This window comes from Typopeltis vanoorti, chromosome 8 (assembly GCF_054136105.1).
Source record: "Typopeltis vanoorti isolate ZY-2024b chromosome 8, IOZ_Tvanoo_1.0, whole genome shotgun sequence".
Taxonomy (NCBI): Eukaryota; Metazoa; Arthropoda; class Arachnida; order Uropygi; family Thelyphonidae; genus Typopeltis; species Typopeltis vanoorti.
Window position 1 is genome coordinate 140,187,225 of NC_143556.1, and position 23,254 is coordinate 140,210,478.

The window sequence follows — 23,254 nt, forward strand, 5'->3', positions numbered from 1 at the left end:
TCATTTTTAGTATGATGTGCCTAATTTTTTCTAGCACTTTCATATCTGTGATCTCCAGTTTTTGATCAAGTGTTTTATTTCTAACGCAACTCTCAGATCCATAAATACAGACTTGCACATTCATGTGTTGATTAAATTCTCTCTTATTCCTTATAAATATTCAACTGACTTCCACAATACTAGCTTTGCTTATTCTGTTGTACATTTAAATATTTAATTTGCTATATTCATTAAATGGTGTAATATACTTTTAAAGTACATTACACCATTTAGCAAATTAGTGTTCCTGCCCATTTTCATCGTCGTTATCTTTTACGGACAAATTCCATGCACACTTTGACAGAGCAGTCGCTCAATTTAGTTAGGGAATCCTGCAGAATATCGGCGTTTAAATATTTTGAATACTGATATTTGGTTTAATGTTTTCTCTTTCACAATGTGATTCATTTAGATTAACATTTTCCTAACTTTACATAGCCAGGGACCGTACCTCCCCCCGCTCTCAGAATAATATTTTGAGACCCCTCACCTGTACATAACAGTATGTATGTGCTTTGCATATTTAAATGTAATATCACAAGAAATCTGATATCGGTTAGGCAAAGTGCTCAGACTGTTTTCCGTGTGTATATACTCATGTTATGTTGAACTTAACCAGTAGTTACACATTTATGTCATTTGGAGCCTGAATTTCAATACGAACATGTCACTTGATTTTTTTCCTAACTTTTTTTTATTGCACAGACCATATGGGTTTTTGATCATTAATGTATTTTCACATTATCTGTTCCTTTGTTCTTTGAGCCGATTCTCCCTATTGTTGCAAAAGTTCTAAAAGATCAAAAGTGACGACCAGTCGCGACCCCTCGTTGAACCTGCCTTCCGGAACAGCTGGGCGCCAACCATCCATTATGTAGAGATTTCTGACTGATGGATCACAATTACGTGGTTACTGTTCTCTCTGCACGCTCCACGTCAATGAACTCAAACCCCCTATTACAAGAGTTCATTTTTATGCATATATTTTTAGCATTTTTGCCCCCTTAAAAAAAAGGGAAGCAATCAGAAAGTTTTCCTATCGCTGCAAATGCTTTTGTTCGCATCAACAGGAACACTCCATTCAGCTCTGCCTTGCACTCCCATGCGCTTAACCTCGCTGCGATCTTGGCGATATTAAGATTGAGCTACACAGTTTGCATTATAGGAATTTCCTAAGTTAATTAATGCAGGAAATATTTATATTGTGATAAAAGTTTTCTTCCTTCTCCTTTTCATATACGATATTAATCTGTTCTTGAAGTTTTGATTAATAGCCTTCCGTCAATAAATAAAAAAAAAAAAACAGCTGGAGAACTGCATGAGATTTACTAAAGCGATTCAAGAAACATCCAGAAAAAATAGTGTTTGTATATTTTAAGTGAATCTCATTTGCAACAATCGGCCTAATTAGCTTTGATCTGTTGCTCTATAATAACGTGAAGCTGCAAATTACACTTAGGAGACTCAAAAACGTTTTTCTGAAAAATAGAGACTTAACTTAATGAAGTAGAAACTAAAAAGTGAGTTCATTTTCCGAATGTACTATATTAATTAACATTTATAATTACATTTTTAAATGACAGATATTAACCAATTATTTAGAGCATTTAGGCTATAAATTTAAAGATTCATATTGAAATTAGAATTAAAAAATATTAGGCGTTTAAAAACAAAAACTAGTAAAGATGACGAACACGAAGCTGATGTTTTGGAATATTCTAAACTTTGAAATAAATTTAATTTTTAAGACCATTCTTCAGCATTAAAGTAATATTAGTTTCACATCCATGAAGGCGTCTCTCTCACGTAATTTAGGGATTCTCCCCCCCCCCCTCCATAAAACATGCTGCTATCTTGCTTACTGATAGCACGAAGTGACATGAAGACATTGATAAGTCTTGAGAGAAAGCAGGATTATTACTAGCTTATCTAACAAGACTCTCACCAGCGTAATAGCATCGATGAAAATGTTAAATATAAAAGGATGAAGTGGTTTCAGAATTTGCAAATGGAGTTTATTAACATTTCGTATACTATGTCCAGAGAATAACGATCAATAGCAGAGTGCCGTATGTCATGTTCACTTCGTGTGAGCTCAAAAGCAATTTTCTACAAACTAATGGCGTGCCAAGTTAAGCCTAAGTTCGTTCCACTGCTTGCAGTCAGAAAAACAAGCGGTCAGTTGCAACTTTAATTAAATATCTTCGCAAGTTTGCGAACTTGAAATGCCGTTTTCCAAATCGGGAAAATAAACCAGTACTTGCAGAATTATACCTAAAAGGTGGGTTGCGGTTAGTTTTTTTTTCCTGTGACTCCCAATTACTAGAGATTATAAGCTTATGGTGTATTAGTACTATGGGTGGGCTAAGGATTATTATTATTTTTTTAAATTTTATTAATGTTTTACATAGTCCGGAAAAACCCCTGCTGTAGAACTTTTCAAGTCACTTCAGGCTTCAGTTAAGCGGGGAGTGCTAGTGTCACACTAGGTGAAGAAATTCATCTCCCCCATAAAGACGATCACAAACTTCTATGCCCAAGGTAGGATTCGAACCAACAGCCTCTTTCCGTTGGAGAACACACGTGCTGCCACTCAGTCATTTCTCCCCACACATTCTTTGAATGTCGTCGTATGTTGTTCTCAGGCGCAGGATTGGTCTACGCTTGCATTACTGAAATTAGTGGCGTCGGTAAAGTCATCAAAATTCTGTAGGAAATTTAAGAATTAAGCAAAAAATTGAATCAATTCATTTTTTATTTTATTTATTTATTTTATTTACGAATAAGGAAAACTGCCATAATCGGAAGAACGGGTCATATCATAATGGAATTTTTTGATCACGAGAGAATCCCAAACATTCCCAACGTAGCAACGATTTCAATATTCTAAGCAAACACAATCGCATTCAAATTAAATGTAACTGATGTAAGTAAACTATTACGGTCAAAGTGAATAAATTCTAAACCGGCTTCGCATGTGCATTTCCCACATTTTTAGCAACATCTTGGAAGTTATAAAGTGAACGCGCATTTGAGAGAATTTGCCAAAATAAAATTTTGTTTCCTTTACTGACGCTTAATAACTGAAGTGAAAAGAAAGATGGGGATGTTCGAAATGAGGAGAAATTTGTTATTCTGGCTTCAATAAGGAATGGTGTATTATGCTGCGGGAGTAAGGTGAATTCACCTTACTCCCGCAGCATAATAAAGAAATGAGTGGGAGGTCGTCCCACTTCATCCTCTCCCTGATGCGAACTGCAAGCAGCACAGTTGGAACGAAAACTAGAAGGTGCTTGAAGTGGCTCATCTGGCTTTGCTGGTTTATTCGGAAAACAATTATATTTCTAATTTAAAGCTGAATATCAGTTAACCCTAAAACGCAACAAGTTAAGAAAGCATGTAAAATATAACCGGAGAGTTAAATAAACAATTTCTTTTGAGACATATAGCAACATTGGTGGAATTACAGCGCGTGTGTGAAATCATGATCTCATTAGTTTTGAGCACCATCTAATAAAAGTATTTCATTCATTAAAAGAAGCGCTTCGATGTTAAACTAAAGGTGTTTCTTTTTTCGGGATTTAAGAGGAGGAGACTAATTTTGATCTCCTTCTAGAAGGAAGCGTTTTGTAGCATCTGAGAAACACTTGGGGACTCCAGTTAGTTGGGTGACGGTCTCATTCCGACCGAATGATATTCGTCTACCATCCTAAAGATGATCACAAATTAACTGGAGTTCCCAAGTGCCGCGTTTCTCAGATGCTACAAAACGCTTCCTTCTAGAAGGAGATCAAAATTAGTCTCCTCCTCTTAAATCCCGAAAAAAGAAACACCTTTAGTTTAACATCGAAGCGCTTCTTTTAATGAATGAAATACTTTTATTAGATGGTGCTCAAAACTAATGAGATCATGATTTTGCACACGCGCTGTAATTCCACCAATGTTGCTATATGTCTCAAAAGAAATTGTTTATTTAACTCTCCGGTTATATTTTACATGCTTTCTTAACTTGTTGCGTTTTAGGGTTAACTGATATTCAGCTTTAAATTAGAAATATAATTGTTTTCCGAATAAACCAGCAAAGCCAGATGAGCCACTTCAAGCACCTTCTAGTTTTCGTTCCAACTGTGCTGCTTGCAGTTCGCATCAGGGAGAGGATGAAGTGGGACGACCTCCCACTCATTTCTCGGATGGCCTTAAACTGCATCCTACTCTATGAGCAGTGTTGACTCTTCATAGAAATTGAGAGTAGGATGGCTTGTCCTCGGTGAGGAAAGGCCATCTTATTTCTTTTCTTGCCTTTCAATCCCTGGTGTAAGCTGCTTCTTCATTCACACGACAATCAAATTATCGCATCACTAACACACCAAGGCTACTCATACTCCTCCCCCCCCACTTCTTGGATTTTTAGCGTTATTATCAATGGAATGGGCGTTGTTGTTGTTGTGTCTTTTCTAGACGTACGTCAGCATAATAATTATACGCATTAAGTGAATAATTGTAATTATGCAAAATTTATTTTTATCCGAATTTCCGTGTAGTCGATTCTTCGTCAAACTACACTTGTAAAGGATAGTTTTTAAATTAATGTTAATTTAAAGCGTAATTCTTGGTTAATCCGTAATATAATTTTTCATTGTAAGATTTTTAACTCCTTCAGTTATTCAAAAAATACCAACAGATTCCTTCGTTCTATCTGACCGGTTGCCCACACACACCGAAATGTTACATAAGTTTCGTAACCTCTCGTATGTGGGACTGATATAAAAAAATACGTAAGAATGTCTTAACATTAGGGATAATTACTTATTTAATTCATGTTGTAACGAAGACCATAGAACAAAGAATCAATCAGGAATGGATGGCTTACAATCCATTTTAATAATTTAATTCATTAGTTCACTAACTAAAAGATCTCATCCTAAATTAGTGGAAATGAAAACCTATTGGTATAAAACTGGGGATATATAACCAAATTCTGCCCCCTCCCCACACTTGTAACTTGTTCATAGGTCCAGTTATGTTGCATCGCAAATGGATTTTGCTTACTGCAGCCTCTCGATAAAGAATACCGCAGCTAAATATCTGACTGTAATCATCCAACTCAAACTAAAACTTCGATGTGTCAGCTACATTCTGTCCTTTTGTTAACTGGTTAATATTTGCATGATTATGGATTTCAGCTCCACTTTCGTAGGAGTGCAAAGAAAAACTTAAATAGAAAAATGGACACAAGAACTAGAAGACCAGTTGGAAGACCATGAAAAGGGTGGAAAGATGGATTGCAATAAAAATTCCGCAACAGGTCTAAGATCTAAAGCGGAAGATGAAGAAGAATTGATTTTTCTTACCTTTCTTACAACTGGCCTGGTTGGCAGAGTGGTTAGCGCACATCCCCTCCCCCCTCCAACCAACAGGTCGCCGGCTCGAATCCCGCAGTGGGCATGAATGTTTGCGATTATCTTTAGGTTGAAGATCAATTTCATCACCCCCGCTTACTGGAGGCCTGAAGTGGCTTGAAAAAGTTCAATGTTTGGTCTCTAGAACAGGGTTTCCGGACTGTAAAAATAATAAATAAATTAAAAATTACAAAAAATGGAGAAAAAATCCTTAGCCCACACCCACTGTACAAGTATGTTATAGGTTTAGTAATAACCTTTCGTGGGTGGTAACCACATAAAAAAAAAAAAGAAAGAACCGTCTGGTTTGACAGTTTGCTAGGATTTCGAGACGCCTGAATGGCCCTAATGTTTTAATGTAAAGGTAGAGTTTTCTTAACGGTTTTAAGAAATGCACACCCGCTTATTGACTGTTTTCAATGCTTCACAGCACAGTATCGAAAAGCGAGCTGGGTTGCATACACAACTGTTTGTTATTTTACGTTATAAATGCAAAATAATAACCAAGGAACGGATAAAATTTAGCACGAATACTTTAAAACCATTGCTAAAAGGTAGAGGATGCGTGTCTTTACTTTTCCAGTAAAGGTTTTCGGTGGCTTTTGTAATGACCCATTTATAAAAGAGAAAACTAGTTCACTGTATGCAGAACTTCATTCATTCTCTGACGCAATGATTGACGTCATTTATGTATTAATGCGCGAAACCTTTTGTGCTATATTTTAGTGCGTTATAACTTAAAAATTTTGCACCCGCCTTAAAACACTGTTAAAAAAAAAGAAAAAAAAAGTTAGTGGGAACATCGGTTAAGAGTAGGAAACATCGCATCCTTTGACATTCTAAAAGCAACAACTTTCTTTCCATTTATTTTTTATGCGATCCGGAGAATGAAACTCCGGAAATGACTCCAGAGAGTGGCGTTATTTTCAAAATTTCTCGGAGGGAGGAAGAGAAGAAGGAATCTTTTGTTCTTGTTGCCGTCTTGTTTGAGGAAAAGGAAGGGAGCCGAGAAACAGAAACCTGAAAACGGGACTTCCGAGAAGGTGATTAGTGAGGCACCACACAGGTACTTCGGGTGTGCTTGCGCACGCAGTTTCTCGGTGAACTGAAATAAAAAAGTCTCTCACACCCATCCAGAAAAATATGCGTCCCAAACATTGCAGCATTCACAGACGTGCCTCCCCCAGCATCCTGATCTTCCAAACTATAAAAATCATTAAATGAATTCTAAGAAGACTACACCCCCCCCCGTTGTTTTCGAAGTAGAGAAATATTTTCAATTATCTGAAATCTGATAATTTCAGATAAGAATTTATATTTATAAGAATTTCGATCCATGTAATTGTATTTAATTTTTAATATCGATCGAGTCAGTGATTTATGAATTCTTTCTTTGTTTTCTCTGTTACTCACTTTTCCATTTTGTTATATTTATACATCACGATATTTTTTTAGCTTATAGGGATTATTTGGTATTCATTTCCGATATTAACTGCGAGTCTTAGGTATTTAAAATTCAAGATTTGTTCTAATATTTCTCGTTTAGTTTCAATTTATCTTATTGTTGATTCTGAACCTTTTTTTTTTCTTCCTTCTCTCCGTTGATAAACTGCAACATAGTTGTTGAATTTCAATAATTACCTTTGGATGTCATCTTCACTTCCTTCAAGTAATGCTACATCCCCTCTAAAATTCGACGAAATTTAAATTTCCTTCTAGTTTCTATTGCATTTAATTTTTTACCTAATTTCTATATTACTTTAAATAAAGATGGAAAGTTCTGGTCTAATTCCTTTCCTTATAGGGATTTTCTCCGTATTTCAAATGTGACATCTTGTATCACTTCAACATCCTGATCACATGAACATCGAAGTGCGTATTCTACTGAGTTTTTTTTTATGAGTTTTCTCTACAAATATAACATCAGTGCATGATCTCTCCCTACGGAATCTTTTGCTAATTGTTATTGCAATACTTGTCTGATAAATTTTGTGTAAGTTTTAAGATAGCGCAAAAACATTGTTAATACCTAAATAACGATATCATCGATATTTAGTTCAGATTTTTTTTTGTTTTCACAATATTGATATTTAAATTATTTTCTAATATTCGTTGAGGATTTCTTTAGCTTAATTCATCAATTTCTTTAACTCCGTATATAAGCATTTCATTACGAACTTTATCAATTCCAGCTAATTTCGTTTTTTTTTCCTTCAAATATAAGATTGTTTGTATTAAATTATTTATTTTAATTACTTCTATTTTTACTTTAAATTTTCTTATGTACCGTCTTTTTAATTTTTGCGGGATTCCTTCTTCGCCTTCTTCATATAATTTGGTAAAACACTCTTCCCGTTTCGATATTTCAAAAATTTCTTTCATTCAAGATTATTCTTTGTATCATTTAAAAACATTGCAAACTTAAAAAAAAAAAAAAAAAAAAAAAAAAAAAAAAAAAAAAAAAAATTATTTCACTTAAATGAAATAAAATAATCTTCTTTTTAAGACAGAAGTGTTTTCTGATAGTTATTCACCATCGGAAACCTCTGCGTTTCACTTGAAGTGGCAAACAGAAAACGGAGAGGAGTGTTTCTTCCACCTTTGAAGCTAGTTTTAATTTCTCAGTCCTTCTATCACACCGAAAGACGACACAAAACAACGCAACATTGACAAAAATAAAATGGCTGCAAATGAAATGCAAAAAAGTCTAATGTCTTGATGTATCATCACCCACGTATCTGTTAACAAACCGCTATACTAATTCATCGCCCACCTGAGGGCCTTGCAGCAGGAAGAGTGTTCACAGAACTCCAACCAGGAAGGGATCGGTTGCTGTTATTGAAGCAGGCTCCGATGTAGACGTTGGAAATTTCCTTCACTAGTTCAGAGAAGATTGTAATGAGGAAGTTTTTATGCGTACAAAAGGGCAGAAGGGAATTGGAAACTGTTGTTCTTACGTTTGCTCATCATGAGTCGAAATGAATTGTCCGAAGTATAACTCGCATTTCTCTTAAGCAGTTCGTTCATTTAGGTCGCCAGTTCATTTACCTCGCTTCTTATATGTGTTTCTGAGATTTCTTATGCAGGATCGCCTATAAATTGGAACGAAAAGCGGTCTTTTCCTGCAGCTGTAACCAGAAGTTTTTGCAACATTTGTAGCCATTTTTTGAAATATTTTTTTCCCTTGCAGTATACGCAGTAATTATTGCAGTGCTTCAATTGAACCAAACTACTTACTCTACATAAGCTGAGATGTTAAATAATTGCGATGCTGATTATAGTAAAAATTCTCACCCCTTCCCCCCATCTCGTCGATGTCCTCCAGAAATTGTCTTAATTTTTATAATGACATTAAAATTGCATAATTATAACTGAAATATTGCCTTAATAAGCATGAATATATTTTTATTTATATAATATGTAAGCTATTATAGAATTATAGCGTTTATAATTAAAACTATTTAATTATAAAATCACTTTACTAATTAATTTATAACCGAATTTTTCAGGTTACCTTATACAAATGTTCAAAACAGCATTTGAATCATGATTTTAAAAAAATTCTGTTCAATACTAAGGCGAGAACAAATTACAAGTACTGCCCTTAATTTCTGAATATTTAGTTTGCAGATACGGTTCGGCTTCACGTTATCGGAGTGTTGATTTAACAACTGATATGACACGCACTATGCGGTTCCTCATCACCAATCACGAAATTGTGCAACCGAGCAATAAATAAATATGATTCATCTTGTTTTCTTGACATGTTTTGTTCCGAGCTGCTCTTTAGATTGGGCGCCCACAAGTGAGTCGTCGTCGTCACTTAAACTGACCTAGCTTATAAAACATTGTTTATAAGCTAAGTCAGTACATCGATCTCAGACGGAAGTTGGTAAAAGATCAATAGAATGTCAGTCTTAACCAAGTACTGTATCGAGTCGCTGATTCTAATTTGAATATCAGCGATCTTCTAGCTCTATTGGACAGACGTACGACCTTCAAAACAAAATAATTTAATCTTATGAAACACCTAAAAGCACCTTAAAAAACTGAAAACGAAAACCAAAAAAAAAAAAAAAAAAATTCTCTCTCACAGACAGACCTTTAAAGGTCGCATCGTTTAACTGATTATATTTGAAACACTCCTGAAGGTTTCCTAAGAAATCCGACTACGTAAACTAAACTGAAAGAAAAACGACGTCCTCGACTGTTTTTCTATTTAAATAAATAAAAGTTGGAGGTCATCAAATCTCAAACGTAAAAAGTCAAGCTAAGCACCTGAGCAGTGGGTTGGTTGCAATTTAGAAGCGGCTACTTGGCTGACAATATTGTTTTAGTTGTTGAGAATGTAAATTCTCCTCTGAAATTACGGCGTACCATAACATCAATAACAAACACTAATTATTGAAAGTAACCTCTTACTTTCTCAGTACTTTCACTTTTTTTATGAGATGTTATCTCCAAGGAAAAGCTACGAGTGTGTCTCACTGATCCGTAACTAAGATAGTAGAGCAGTGACCTAAATCAGTGTTGCGATAGAAGGTAAACTCATTTGCCTGGATCAGATATTAGTTCAGTTTGAGCTGCCCACCTACCGTTTCAGTCGCAAAACGCTTCCAATATTTTCCTGTGAAGAGCGTTCTTCCATCTGATTGGTCATCAACTAAAATGCACACTCACTTGCATCCACCAAACTCAGCCATTTCAGGAACTTTTCAAAACCAGGATTGCACAAAATTTTAAATCCTAACAATATTTATACAAACTGGTTTTGTATGCACTTGAAATTACGTCAAATACGTAATTTCAAGTGCATACGAAAGTAGTCAAATACGTGTCCATGAGGATTAACTTAACCACAGGAAATTCAAAAGGATATAGGCTAACCTACATCCTTTTGCACGCCATGAACTGCACCTGAAACGTGGAACTGGTATTCCACTTTCCACAATATGATAAAAACTTCACATCTTTTGTAAGGAAATCTGGACTTTATCTTTAATTGCAATAATTTAAGAGTAACATTAAACCTGATAAAAACCCTTAACCACATTAAATTTTGCAGTTGAAGTTCGAGCACTTTTTTTTTTTCATGTTTCTTTCAGAAAATAGTGATAGCAATAAAACAACGTGCATATGAGTTCCACTCATGATAGGTAACAGAAACTCTATTGAGTTAGCACCATGCGCTCATTAGAAACTGATATTCTTCATGAATTGCTGTATTTCGAGTCACTCGTAAAACTGGAGGAAGGCTACTCTAAAGGAAGAGGATAGAGGATGAAGGAGATGGACGAATAGGAAGATTCGGAAGGATTTGGAGTTGGACAGCATTGCTTGATTAACTACTGCTCGAGTTTTTGTTGATTTGGAAGGGGGGGGTGAGAGTTATGGATGTTAGTTCCACTGGCGGAGACAGCCATCTGCACTGCGTGAAAAATTTGAACTGAGCAGCCCAGAGAGGGACCACAAATTAACCGGATTACTCTCTTCTAGATCGATAATCAAGAATTTTTAGAGCTTTTTTACTGCCCCAACTCCAATGTGACGACAGTGTCAATGTATGGGCACTATGTATTTGTTCCAGGAAAGACATAGGACATATGATGTGAATTTTAGCCCAGCAAGAAATGACTGATCCTAAAATAAAATCCCGAAGAATTTGCTTCTAAGATAAGATATGCAGAATTGTGTGCGTGCGCTCACATTAGGTGAATCCTACCCATGAAAAGCTGTAGGTACTAAGGACGAGACTAGGTTGATATGCTCACACTGGACGACGAAGTTCATCTCCCGACTTAAAGACATTAACAAAGCATCCATACCCGTGGTGGGGTTCGAACTGCAGCCTGTTTGTAGCGCATCACTTAAAAGAACCGCTGTTCACAGTAAACATACTGAAGTGTTTTGCGACTAAAAAACACGTCTTCTTCCCCAATGGAAGGAGACATGACTGTCGACATTTGAGGAATCGTTGGAGAAAATCTTGAAGGTTATCTACCGTAACCACGGTGAGCAGCCGGTAGGGATGCTCTACATCCCAATTACAAAAGGCCGTGTGGAGGGCATAGGATTTCGTAAGGAACAGACACCGTCAAAAGCTCAATATCGACAGCTTCTGCTCTGAACATTTTCGCAACAAACGCACAGAAGTCCTGATATAAGGAAGAAGATATTTTGTTCACTCACCGAGGGCTTAATCCAAGCTGGCGATCATTGATTATCTGTATAGTAAAGAAATAGATATCTAATAAGTTTTTTTTTATTACTTTTAAGATGATCGAGATGTTAGGGTAATTGTACGGTGGTCTGATGCCGAACTTATATTCGTTCCTTCCCCCTTTTTTATTAGGTTGGATACGAGTTGACTTTCGAGATGTAAGGATTAAGACGGCAGAATAAAAGAGGGCACAAAGCATGGATTCGTGCACGGGATCTTAACACAGTTCGGGAGATACTAATCAGAACCAGAAGTTTTTTTTTTTTTTTTAATATCTCCAGACAATTAGATTTTTTATTTCTCCCTCTCTCTCTCTCTCTGGAGAAAGATCGAGAGCGCATGAAATGTGTTCTTTTGGGAAGAGTAGAAAGATGCGGATTTTTCTGTTAGATTGCTTTCGGTGATGAGGTGGTGTTCTAGAAGGGTGTGACTGAGGAGTAATCATGTGCAGCAGGAGTCGCGATCAGTTGTGCTAAATAAAGAACCAGGAAGAAAAATTACCACTTAGTAATGAGGAGAGATTTCCACTTTTTTATCACTTCAAAGTCATTTAATTATTTAGTTCATTATTATCGCATTTTCCGTATTTCGCATAAATGTGACGAAGGCGCATGTTGCCTTAAATTTGACTAAATGTACGCAATTTAACGATCGTCTTCGGTTCATTTGGTAAGCGGATTCTGTTCTAGGTTAGAATGCCACTAAATGGTCATCGCCACTAAAAAAAGAGAAGTCATTTTTAAAATTAATGTTCTTTGAAATTTGATTCTGAAACAAATATCTGAGCAATGTGAAGGCACAAAAATAGGTCTGACACACGACAGCTTGTCACCACACAATGGACATTATTGCACTTTATATTTTATTTTAATATTTTAGTATTTTAATGAAGCGTAATTAATTACATTTCCCCCTTCAAATCAATATGCGTAACCAGACGTAAACTAGTGATTACCAGCATAAGCACATTTCCGATTTTACCCTCAATCTGTTCCAGATAAATTTTCAGGTTATTTCTATTATTTCTGTACGCATTAACCAAGCTCTAAAAGTGGGAAAATATGAAAAATAAAGTTAATTTTTAGGAATCGAAAAAGTGAAAGGTGTGCCAACTACTTTTCTCTGTCTCGCTCACTTCTGAATATTCTGAACCAATCGTTTATCAGTGGCGCTCAAGTTGAAAATAAAATACATTCGAGCATGCGATATAAAAAAAAAAAAAATCATCCTTTCTCGGATCTTCGATTGCTTCTTGAAACGTGAGAGTTCGCAATTTAAATGCCGGTTATATCCTACTTTTTCCCGTTTAAAATTAATGTTATTACGTGTTTCTTTCAAGGACTGAAACCGAGAGGGTGCTCTACGCCACACAACTCACCGTTAACAGTACTAATCCACCCGTCTGCACTCTATAAACCCCACCATTTGTTATCCCACCAAAGATCTGAACCGTATTGCTGCAGTTAGCGCGTGCACGTGTCACTTCACTTTCTTCTAATCATCCGCTACAGTAGTTGTCAGCCTTCTTATCTGCTTCCATTACTAACGAGCCATCAAAAGAAGCCTCTCTCAGAGCATGTTGGTCATTAGGACACTCATAATGGTCTGCTGCGACCCTCTGCATTTGTACAAAATACCGGTTTCAGTTACCCTGTTAGAAGGTTTCACTCAGGGCATTACGGTTTGCCAGTTCATTTTTAATTATGATGGAGGTTGATGATAGTTTCTGAGAAGAAGAAAGACTTCTCATTAAACCGGCCGAAATATTAATTTTGCGTACAACAAAAAGAAAAGGTTGACTCACCTTCAAATCCGCTTTCGTCTTAAAGGATTTCTTTCCCCGGAGACCTCACGATAAACCGACTGCATTCGTAATATCCACAGCGAACACACAGCAATGGGAGCAACACATTCTAACACCTTAACTTCACCGACGGAATTAATCCGAGTAGTGGCTCCCGTCACTAAAAGGCGGTGCGGAAACCGGTCCACTATTACTGCGGAAAGGGTTAATATTTTGGTCGCTGTCTTAGTCGGTGCACAGAAGTGGGACAACACACTCACTTCCCGAGACCTACTAACAGACTCCGCAGGTGTCGGACGGACGGCCAATTGGGAACGGTGTGTGTGTGATCGATCTGTCGGCGCAATCCCCGTGGGTAAACCAAATTGTGCGGGGGATTAATTTGCGGCTGTCATCACCGAGACACACATTCGGAGACGGGCGTTATGCGAGTGGGACGACGAGGTGATGGGGTTCAAATGTTAACTGGCTGTCTCGCCTACGGCATCCGCATCCACCGGCGGAGGAAGGGGGCTTGCGTTTGTCACCGTTCTGCCGGCAGTCCACCAGGATGAAGCCAAAGAGCCGTCAATCGGACGCTCTTCTACCCGTCAAAGTTAGTCAGAGATCGCCCGGAGCTTGGGATAGGCTTCGCTAACGAGAGACCAATTACGCATCGAACACGAACTACACGCGCTTATGCGCTCACTTACGCACGTGCGCCTCGGGAAGACGGCTTAAAAGAAGCGAGCGGAGAATAATGTCGGGTCACGAGCACTGACTCACGAACTCTTGTGTACTTTCACCCTACTTAATGTCCGTTCACCCGAAGCGACCCCGCCCGATTACCATATGAAAAATTAATACACAAATTGCCGAACAGAAGCCCAAATAAAAATTACCCTGTAACTAAGTCATCCCGAGATTCCCAGAAGCCAATTACGAAGGTGTTATTAATTTCCTCGTAGTTTATTTTGCTTAATGGGTTCGCACTTCTCGGAGAGTAAAAAAGGGTTCACGTCTGAAGAGTCCAGCGTGACTACTAAATACCTGCTTAAGATCTCGAGCCATCTTTCAAGATTTTATTTTTTCTTAGGCGCTGCCTGTTACAGGAGCTTTCTTTCTTCCACTTCAACCCCCCCTCCCATCCCCAAACAACACAGATATGCACACGAGAAAGTCGAATTTGCGAATGAAAGTCTTGTCTACAAGACCAAAGCTACCCTTTCCTATAATCTCGCGCTTTCCTTAGGGCTACAGAAGGATCTGAGGAAGCGAAATGCATGTTCTTGGTTGTAAATAAAGAAGGGAACTCATTAAAAATGATAAAATGTGAAATAAATGATTTAAAGTTTAAAATCCATTTCCTCTCTTCAGAAATTAGCAAAAAAAAAAAAAAAAGAAAAGAAAACAGCAAAGTCCTCACCCAGAGAAATCTCACATCACCATAAAACAGTCGGAGTCAAACAGCCGATGGACAATTTTATGGTTTTTTAGGTTCGAAATTCCTTTTTACACATTCTTCTAATCCAAATTCATACGTCTGGATGGGCAACTGAAATGGTTGTCAGCGGATGATAAAGCATGCTCCGTGCATTTCCCCCGTTTTCTGGTATTTAATTATTCTTGGACTAACTAGACAGCTCTTATATAATTTGAAATACATTTATAAACTTTTCTGATTTAAATCAATCATTTGAAAGCATAAGGAAACAAAAATCGAAATATGTTGCTTAATCATTCCTCTCCAACTCGATGGAAGTTGATGCATTCTTCCTGAATCCATCCATCGATCCAATTCTCATCGAGTCCCCTAATTTAGGGGTTTTCGCAATTAATGTACCCAGCTTGCCATTCCTCCTCAGCATCTCCCTCTAAGGGAGAGTATTTCATGCCTACAGATGTGTGTTCACGGGGGCCAGTTTGCGGGATGAAAAACGAATTTCCGAAAAAAAAATAAAAAAATACGGCCATTCCCATATGAGACCGGCTAACTCGTTTTCAGTGGAAAACACTGATAAGGTTTTACGCATCCTAGACGGGGTTCGAACCCAGGTATTTCCAACCAATCGAAATCGACTGAGCTTCCTCCTGAATATTTTCTGTTAATATTAACATAAATTTAACTACAATTCCATCTAGAATATCCTGTACACAGAAAATGGTGACAGTGATGGTCTATGAACGATAATGCGAAATCGTCGTTAAGGTTGGAAGAAAGAAAACAGTTGAAAGAAAAAGAAAACAGTTTTCTCCATACAAAATTGCCAGCTGCACCGCTTCATGGTTGTCTAATCATTTCCTTCCTTGTGTTACTCGATTCGTTACCTACCAGATCTTTACAAATATTCATTTTGACTGTAAACGTTTCACTGGATCCATTTGCATATTAAGATCAGATTCATAACACACTAGTGCTCCGAGTGACTACGAAAGGATTGCGCGTAAAACATCCTTTAACCACCATCTGCGGAATTGCACATCGCACTCTTCAAACATTAATCGAAAATTCGCCTTCATCGCTTATTTCCATCCCAGTTAAGTCATTTATTTTAAAAGTAAAGACGTCTTAAGAACAGACCATTAAATATACGCAGAGTAAACAATCAGAAACAGACAAACTACCTAATTGTCAGCTGACGTATTAGAACAGCGCGACACGTGCCTCGCACAGTAATTACGTTATTCGATAATAAATAAAACATTCCATTCTTTGGTGTATCTTGTTGCAAGATGCACTTTTAATTGGAAAATTGAAATTTGCTCCGCAGCCATTTCCAGTAGAATTAAACCACATCTTAATTAACCAAAATTTGGTTCCTTAACAATACTTTGTGCCAATATTCGTATTTTGCGCCGAAAGACACAAGGACAAAACATTGCGATAATTGTCAATCATTAGGTTCATTTCCCAATAAAGCCTCTATTAGATCGACTTTGCACCCACGGACAGACAAAATGGTAAACCAAAGCAAACGTCACTCTGACTGAATGCCTTTGAAGTTTAATGTTTGAGAACTTTACGCCATTTCAATCTTAATTAAAATCGTGCAACGTCCTAATTGTTCAAAACGGCACGAAGTTGGGATGCATTATACTACAGTAGCGAACCGAAAGATATTTAATCTACCATTGTTAAGATGATGAACTCACTGCGAAAGAATGCTGCTACACTTTTGCCAGTTAAGAGCGAGTCGATGATTTATCTTGTAGAATGCATTAAGATTCAAACAGGTTGGTTGATGCACGAAATAGAGCAGCGTGCAATAACTAATTTCTGTAAGGATTTTTACAGGCGAAAGAACTCCGTGCGTCGTACATTTATCAAAACTTCTTAGAGTGAAACTCATCCTCTTATGCAGTCTAAGAACAACGCATGGAAACGGTTGATCAACAAGCCTTTACCGCCATTAACTCGTTAAGAATGAGTTCCATCTCCTAGCAAAGATTTCGAAAGAGAAAAGCAAATTTAATTTTTCTTTATTATCATTATTTTATTTATTTATTATAAGTGTATTTATTATAACCCACCTGATACCGATCCTGCAGGCGTCGATAACACGCGCAATGGACTTTAAAGTAAAAGAAACAAATGGAAATGTTATTCTACGTTTGAGAAAGATTAGAAAGGAGATTGTTAGCAATCACGACGATCCAAGAAGTTATGAGCGTTGACATTGGAAGAGCGCATTCGTCGCTTTCCAGTCGTAATACGAGTGCCTGAAGGTTCTCGTGTCACTTTACCCAATACGATTCTTGACATTCGAAGCCGAACCAAATCAAGACTCTTCTGTTCATCTATCCGCGATTGTGTCAGCTGGAAGAACAAAGTCCGACGCTACAATAGATTTATTATTTTATCCAGAAGGGGGGGGGGGGCTGTAGCCAAGTGGTCGGATTACAAATAGCAGAATTCTTACGAGAAGTTAACTTGTTTGTCCTTTCGTCCGTAAAAGGAACGAATGACGGATGGGATATTTTATCTCCTCCTTGACCTGTTTTGAATTAACAGAAAATTGCTGAGCAAGGTTTATAAGCTTAGTTGCACTACGTTAGGGTAGCACATACCAAGGAAGTTGATTTCAAGAATTCTCATGACTATCTAACAGCAAACAAGCTTTTTTTCCTCTATTTACAGACAGCTGATTATCAGAAACATTCATCAGTACTTAAAATGCATGCGCATGTACATACACACGACTTATACAGAGTAGTATTATGTTCAGCTCTTTTTTTTCTTGTTGATAAGGGGGGTGGGATATGATACCTCCAAGGACTTATGGGTTGTATAGAGTGGAATGCCCTGCGGGGCATTCCATTCTATACAACCCATCGCCTACACTACTTTTAACCTCTATCCACACATTATGTCACAATCTACGGCCACTAATGGTATTTATTGTTTGTAAAGTGAGTGTGAACTGGGACAATTTGCCTGTATGTAGGATGAAAAATCCGATTTTCCGGGAATAATAAATAAAAAAAAAACCTCTGCAACCTCCGTATAATGTATGTATAGACTCGGGTTCGATCCCATCCAGGACGTTGAGCTTTTCAGCTGCAAGTGAATTATCCGGTCTCACACGGAAGCGAATATTTCCTTCGTAAAATAGAACCGGATCAACAACGATTGCATTACATATAATTCGCTCGGTCTAAAGTATTAACAAACTATTTGGAAGTTTAGAAATACAAATTACTCCTCTTTCAATTGAGCAATTATGTCGATTTGCAATATTAAGTTGAACGACCCGAAAAAGAAAGTTTACTACAACAAATTTACGCGAGCAGATTTCTGATTGTCTTATTTTCTGACGTATTTAAAATATACACCGGCAAAGCTTCGATGTTTATAGATCTCACCTTACTTTACGAATCGTTGAATTTCCTTCTAAAATATTAAGGATTAGAATAGTACTCGGAAAGCTTTTTCTTACACTCAAATCGCTACTTTCTTAGAAGTCTAGAACTTGAAACTCAGAATATTATTTCTTCAACTTCTGTTTTGTGCTTAGAAGGAAAGAATTTTACAAATGTCGAAGGGGATAATTTAGGGTTTATTTTACGTCCTGCTATTTTCTTAGAAGTCAAGGACTCGAAAACCGTACTTAAAAAATGTTTCAGAGCAGTGTTTCTTAAATTTTTTCTGAGAAAACTTAGCGGTTCCCCAGATCATACAAACCTTCATACTTTAACGTGTATTGAATGTTCTTTCTTAAAAATACTAATTTTTATTAAAATTACATTTTATATAAAACATTCAGGTATTAATAAACCAAAAATAATATCTCATTTAAAATCATTCTTTTAAAAAGGGTAAATACAAAGTTCGAATCATCAAAATGCTGAGATTCTCTTAAGGAAGGAAGCAAAAATATTCAGCGAGCCACGTGCAGCATTTCGAATTTGATAGGAGAAAACAGAAATCACAGACTGAGCGATAAAATACAGCTGCCAATTCTTCCAACAGAATCTGCACGCTGTTAAATTTTCTCGAGTTATCGGTGGCAAAATTTATTTTCTTTTTAAGTTCGTTTTCTTAATAAAATATTCTTCTCGTTTGCCACTCAGTAGGCAAATTATGTTAGGACTCTGCTGGGGGGGGAGCAGATTTTATTCAAATTTGGTATTTAGAATTCGTACAATTTTTTTTAATTATTCCAGCTTTTCTTTAAATCAAATATTTGCATGGAGGCACACAAGGGGATGGGGGGGGGAGTATTCGAGTTATGTATTGCAACAAATTCGCTCTGACTTTGATGGAATTTAATGAACTCTTTAATTTAGGATAAACATTTTTAGTAAAGCATTTTTAGTGTCAGAATCGCAAAATTAAAAAAATAATGTAGTTCAGTAACATCATAATCACTCCCGTACCTCAGAGTTTTGGGAGTGAAGCCTTGCGCTGGAATAAGTGGTAGGATCGCAGATGTCCTTTCCACACAGACAAGTATCCATAGCGAGATTCGCATCCACATCATCTTGTATGGAGAACGGATATGCTAACCACTCAGTCAGCCAAGCTGGCAAACGTAATGTAAATATCCACAATAGAAAATGTACTCTGCACAGTTCGACCTGTGCAGAGTACATTTATTTATTTAGTTAGTTAGTTACAAAGTGTATATATTTATTTCACTTAACTACAAAGCAAGACGAAATAATCCTCCCCCCTTTATGAAATTTGATTTACGCGAATCTCACCCCCCAAAAAAGTTATAAACAAGGCACTCCAACAGTGCATTAATACCGTGGATAAGCTAGGATCGCTATTAAATTTTGTCTTTGCTCGGACAATTTTTATGGGCAAAAGCAGGCAAAACAAAGTCTTGCGAAGCTTTTTTTTTTTCTTTCGTGGGGAATTTTATTGACAAGTAAGGATTACTGTTACGAATAATAATTTGTTAAGCTGGTTATTATTTAGGTGAGCTAACAGCTTTAATTATTAACAGTTGGGATGAGCTAACAGCCTTATTTAAGCTGGTGAGACCAGCTATTTAACAAATTTTAATGTCAAACTTGATTAGATAATCCTAGGAATATCAAAAGCAGCCGTTTGAGATTCCGCGAATTGTTTCTTGGAATTTGGCCAAAGGTATCCGATATAAGCGAAGGCACTCTTACTGGCAATCGTTTATTAGTTAAGTTTCCTTGGTAATGTATAAACTGAGTGTAAATAGTTATCTCCACTAGAAACAACCGAAGCTTGAATAGCATGCTGTTTGTCTGGATTGGCAACAGGATATAAGCTCATCGATATAAATGGAGAAGAAGAAAAAAGAAGTTAGGAGATTGTTTTTTTCCCCGGCGAATAACAATAAAGAAGTGGAAGCAGGAGTGGACCAAAATTATGACAACTGCCTTTCGAATCGATCAGAAATCATGAATGATTCTGAACGACGAAGGTTTCTTGCTTTGACCCATTTCAAAATCAGGTTAGGATGGGTTGATAATTTGCCTACACTATTTCGAGCTTTAGTATAAACAGAAGAGGTAGATGTCGATGAAAGTCAACGGATATATGGATCGACTATTCTCTAGCACATGTTTATGTACTAGAGAATAGTACACTTCTTGGAAAACAAGGCTTAACTAATGCACAGAAGGTAGGGTACAAAGGATTGCTTCAGTAATACACTCGAACGTTTCGATCAGGAGAATGAAATCAATAATCGAAAGAGGGGAAAAAAAAGAAGAGGAGGAAATGAGGCACAGATGTGACGAAGATCATCCTATTTGCGATTTTATAATGCCAGACAGCAGGATGAGAGTGAATGCGTGAGTGGTGCTTCACTGATGAAGGAATTAGAACTGAATTGTGATAGGAAATGTCTAGAGGAACTAATGATATGCACAACTAAGACTCGGAAGAAATCAAGGAAGTGTTTGGAGAGTGGTGAACAGTTGTGTAAGATCATCGGTGACAGCAAATGCTTGGGTATCTGCAGCTGCTTACTACGTGCAGCTGAAAAGGAAAGTTAGCGGCGAGAGAGAGAGAGAGAGAGCGAGTGTGTGTGAGTGAGTGTGTGTGTGTTAGGAGAGCGATGAAGAAGCAGTGAATATTTTCGAATGGAGCTTTGAATAGTAGTGAGCTTTTTAACCAAATAAAATCACAGAGGAAATCCTAAGTTGGAGACACTCTGATAGTATATCATTAAAATTATAATAAATTTAGTTTAATCCTTTATCTAAGTGTGTGTGCAAACAAAGTTTGCGCCTGAAAGTATCTTCAGGACTGGGGTAAAGTGGTACAACACCGGGCAACTCCTTGCAAAGGTGGAGCAAGTTATAGTCTGACCAAGTGAAAAATAAACTTTTACCATCTTTCTCTAAATCCAGAGTAATTTAATAAAAAGGTGGCACACCGTTTGGCAGCTCCTATAGGAGGAGATGACCTTGCTAATGCTTCTGCCTTGGTATCTCCACTTGGGCCTGGCTCCCACTGAAGAGACCTCAATAAAGGTCGAAACTAGTCTGGGTGGGTAGTGGCCCTTCCCTTAATGCATAACATTATACATATCCGCAAGGAGATGTGTTTTGCATTATGGGAGATACTGAGATAGGAGTGTTGGTAGCTTGCTCCACCTTTGCAAGGAGTTGCCCGGTGTTGTACCACTTTACATCAGTCCTGAGGATACTTTCAGGCGCAAACTTTGTTTGCACACACTTGGATAAAGGATTAAACTAAATTTATTATAGTCTGACCAAGTGAAACAAACTTTCAACATCAAAATTAGGCGTGGGTTTACAGAGTGGAGATGGAAATAAATACCGTTAATGCTGGAAGTAAGACACGGCAGTTTTGAGGAACATAATTATTCCTTGCTTGATCTGTTTGTTCTTGCTTAAGTTCAGTTGAAATTGGAAGGGGGTATAGAATATACGGCGATAGATTCTTTACTAAGCTATACATATGGAGAACTTAATCCAACTCCTCTACAAATCGTGGCCTTGGCGGTTTGTTTGGTGAAAACAATTCGGGTCTTTACTCTGGAGTCCAAATTCGCTCTTTGGATTCCTGAAACTTCTACTCGGAAAAGTGGTGGTGGTGGTGGTATTACACCAGATAAGGAAACTCAGCAACCGATTAGTGGAACCCAGTGCAACAGAAGTTTGACCTTTTCCTTTTATGGATGTAGACGTCACACATTTACCTTTTCTTAAAGCTCATTTCTAGATTGTTAACTCTAGTCTGATTGTTTATTGTTGGTATATATTCAGAGCTACTAACGGACACATCAACGTCAAGGTTTAAGGCACGGGACTGGACTAAATCATGACGAAATCCAAATGGATTTCGTCATGATTTAGAGTACTGCACCCTGTGGTAGTTAAAATATTATTCGTTTCAGACTTCTGGGATTTAACCTCAGATATTGCAATCTCTCTCTCTCTCCGTCTATCGGTTATCTAAAGACCCATCTTCGCCACTCCCTCCTCTTTTAGGTTTAAATAGTTCACATTGGGACTCTATGTTAATCTAACCTCCCCCCTACTCACTTCGAACCAAAATCGCCACACCCCTTGCATAGGACAATACATTTTCATGTTCCTACTTAACTCCATAAAGCCATGCGTAGATGATGAGACCTAACCTCACGAATGCGACCTTGACATTCTATGTCTGGAATGCAAGCTTTATCTACTTTCAGCCAACAAGCTTCGGGTTCGAATCCCACTGTGAGAATATGCTTGTGATAATCAGTAAATGAGAGACGAGTTTCGCCACCATCCTGCGAGACCCTTCTTACTCAAGGTCTGAAGTAGCTTGAAAAAATTCTATTTGTCCTCTCGTAGAGGATTTCCGGAGTACGAGTAAATAAAAAATACATTATTTAAAATTAAACATTTTATTTAACTCAACCGATTTATTCAAGATAGGAAAAACACATCAGCATTTATTTCTCACTTTATAGGATCTGCTAAAAATATTTCATGGTGTTCCTTTTAACACCGTTTTCCCATTATTAATGACATAATCTGCAGTTAACCTAATTTTGCGATGCAGTACCGCTGAATGATCGATCAATATGGCAGCGGATGCTGACGTCTCACTAAGTCTTCAGATAAATCGAAATGCATTTCCGTTAGTATAATTCTTTTATAACTACTGCGTGCATTCATTTGCCTTTTATGCTTATTTTGTTATATGCTGTCATGCGCGCGCGCACAGTATTCGACAAGAAATGGAGTGTCCGTGTATTTTTTTGTGACATAGTTAAGTCCTGTCCTATCCTTCTCATCCGTCTAGGACGAGTTGAGTCCCCTCCTAATGAGGGGTTACTGGCGTATTAATGCAGCCGGATTGCCACT

At 37.3% G+C, this 23,254-nt stretch overlaps 1 protein-coding gene across 1 annotated transcript in view; it reads right to left on the reverse strand.

Moving 5' to 3' along the window:
* The window catches only part of LOC150104387 (uncharacterized), a 382,513-nt gene extending 365,416 nt beyond the window's left edge, over positions 1-17,097 (reverse strand). The window contains exon 1 of the mRNA XM_090396468.1: positions 16,973-17,097. The gene's annotated coding sequence lies outside the window, so the exon portion shown is untranslated. The remainder of the gene's footprint in view (positions 1-16,972) is intronic.
* Between the last annotated feature and the right edge of the window lie 6,157 nt (positions 17,098-23,254).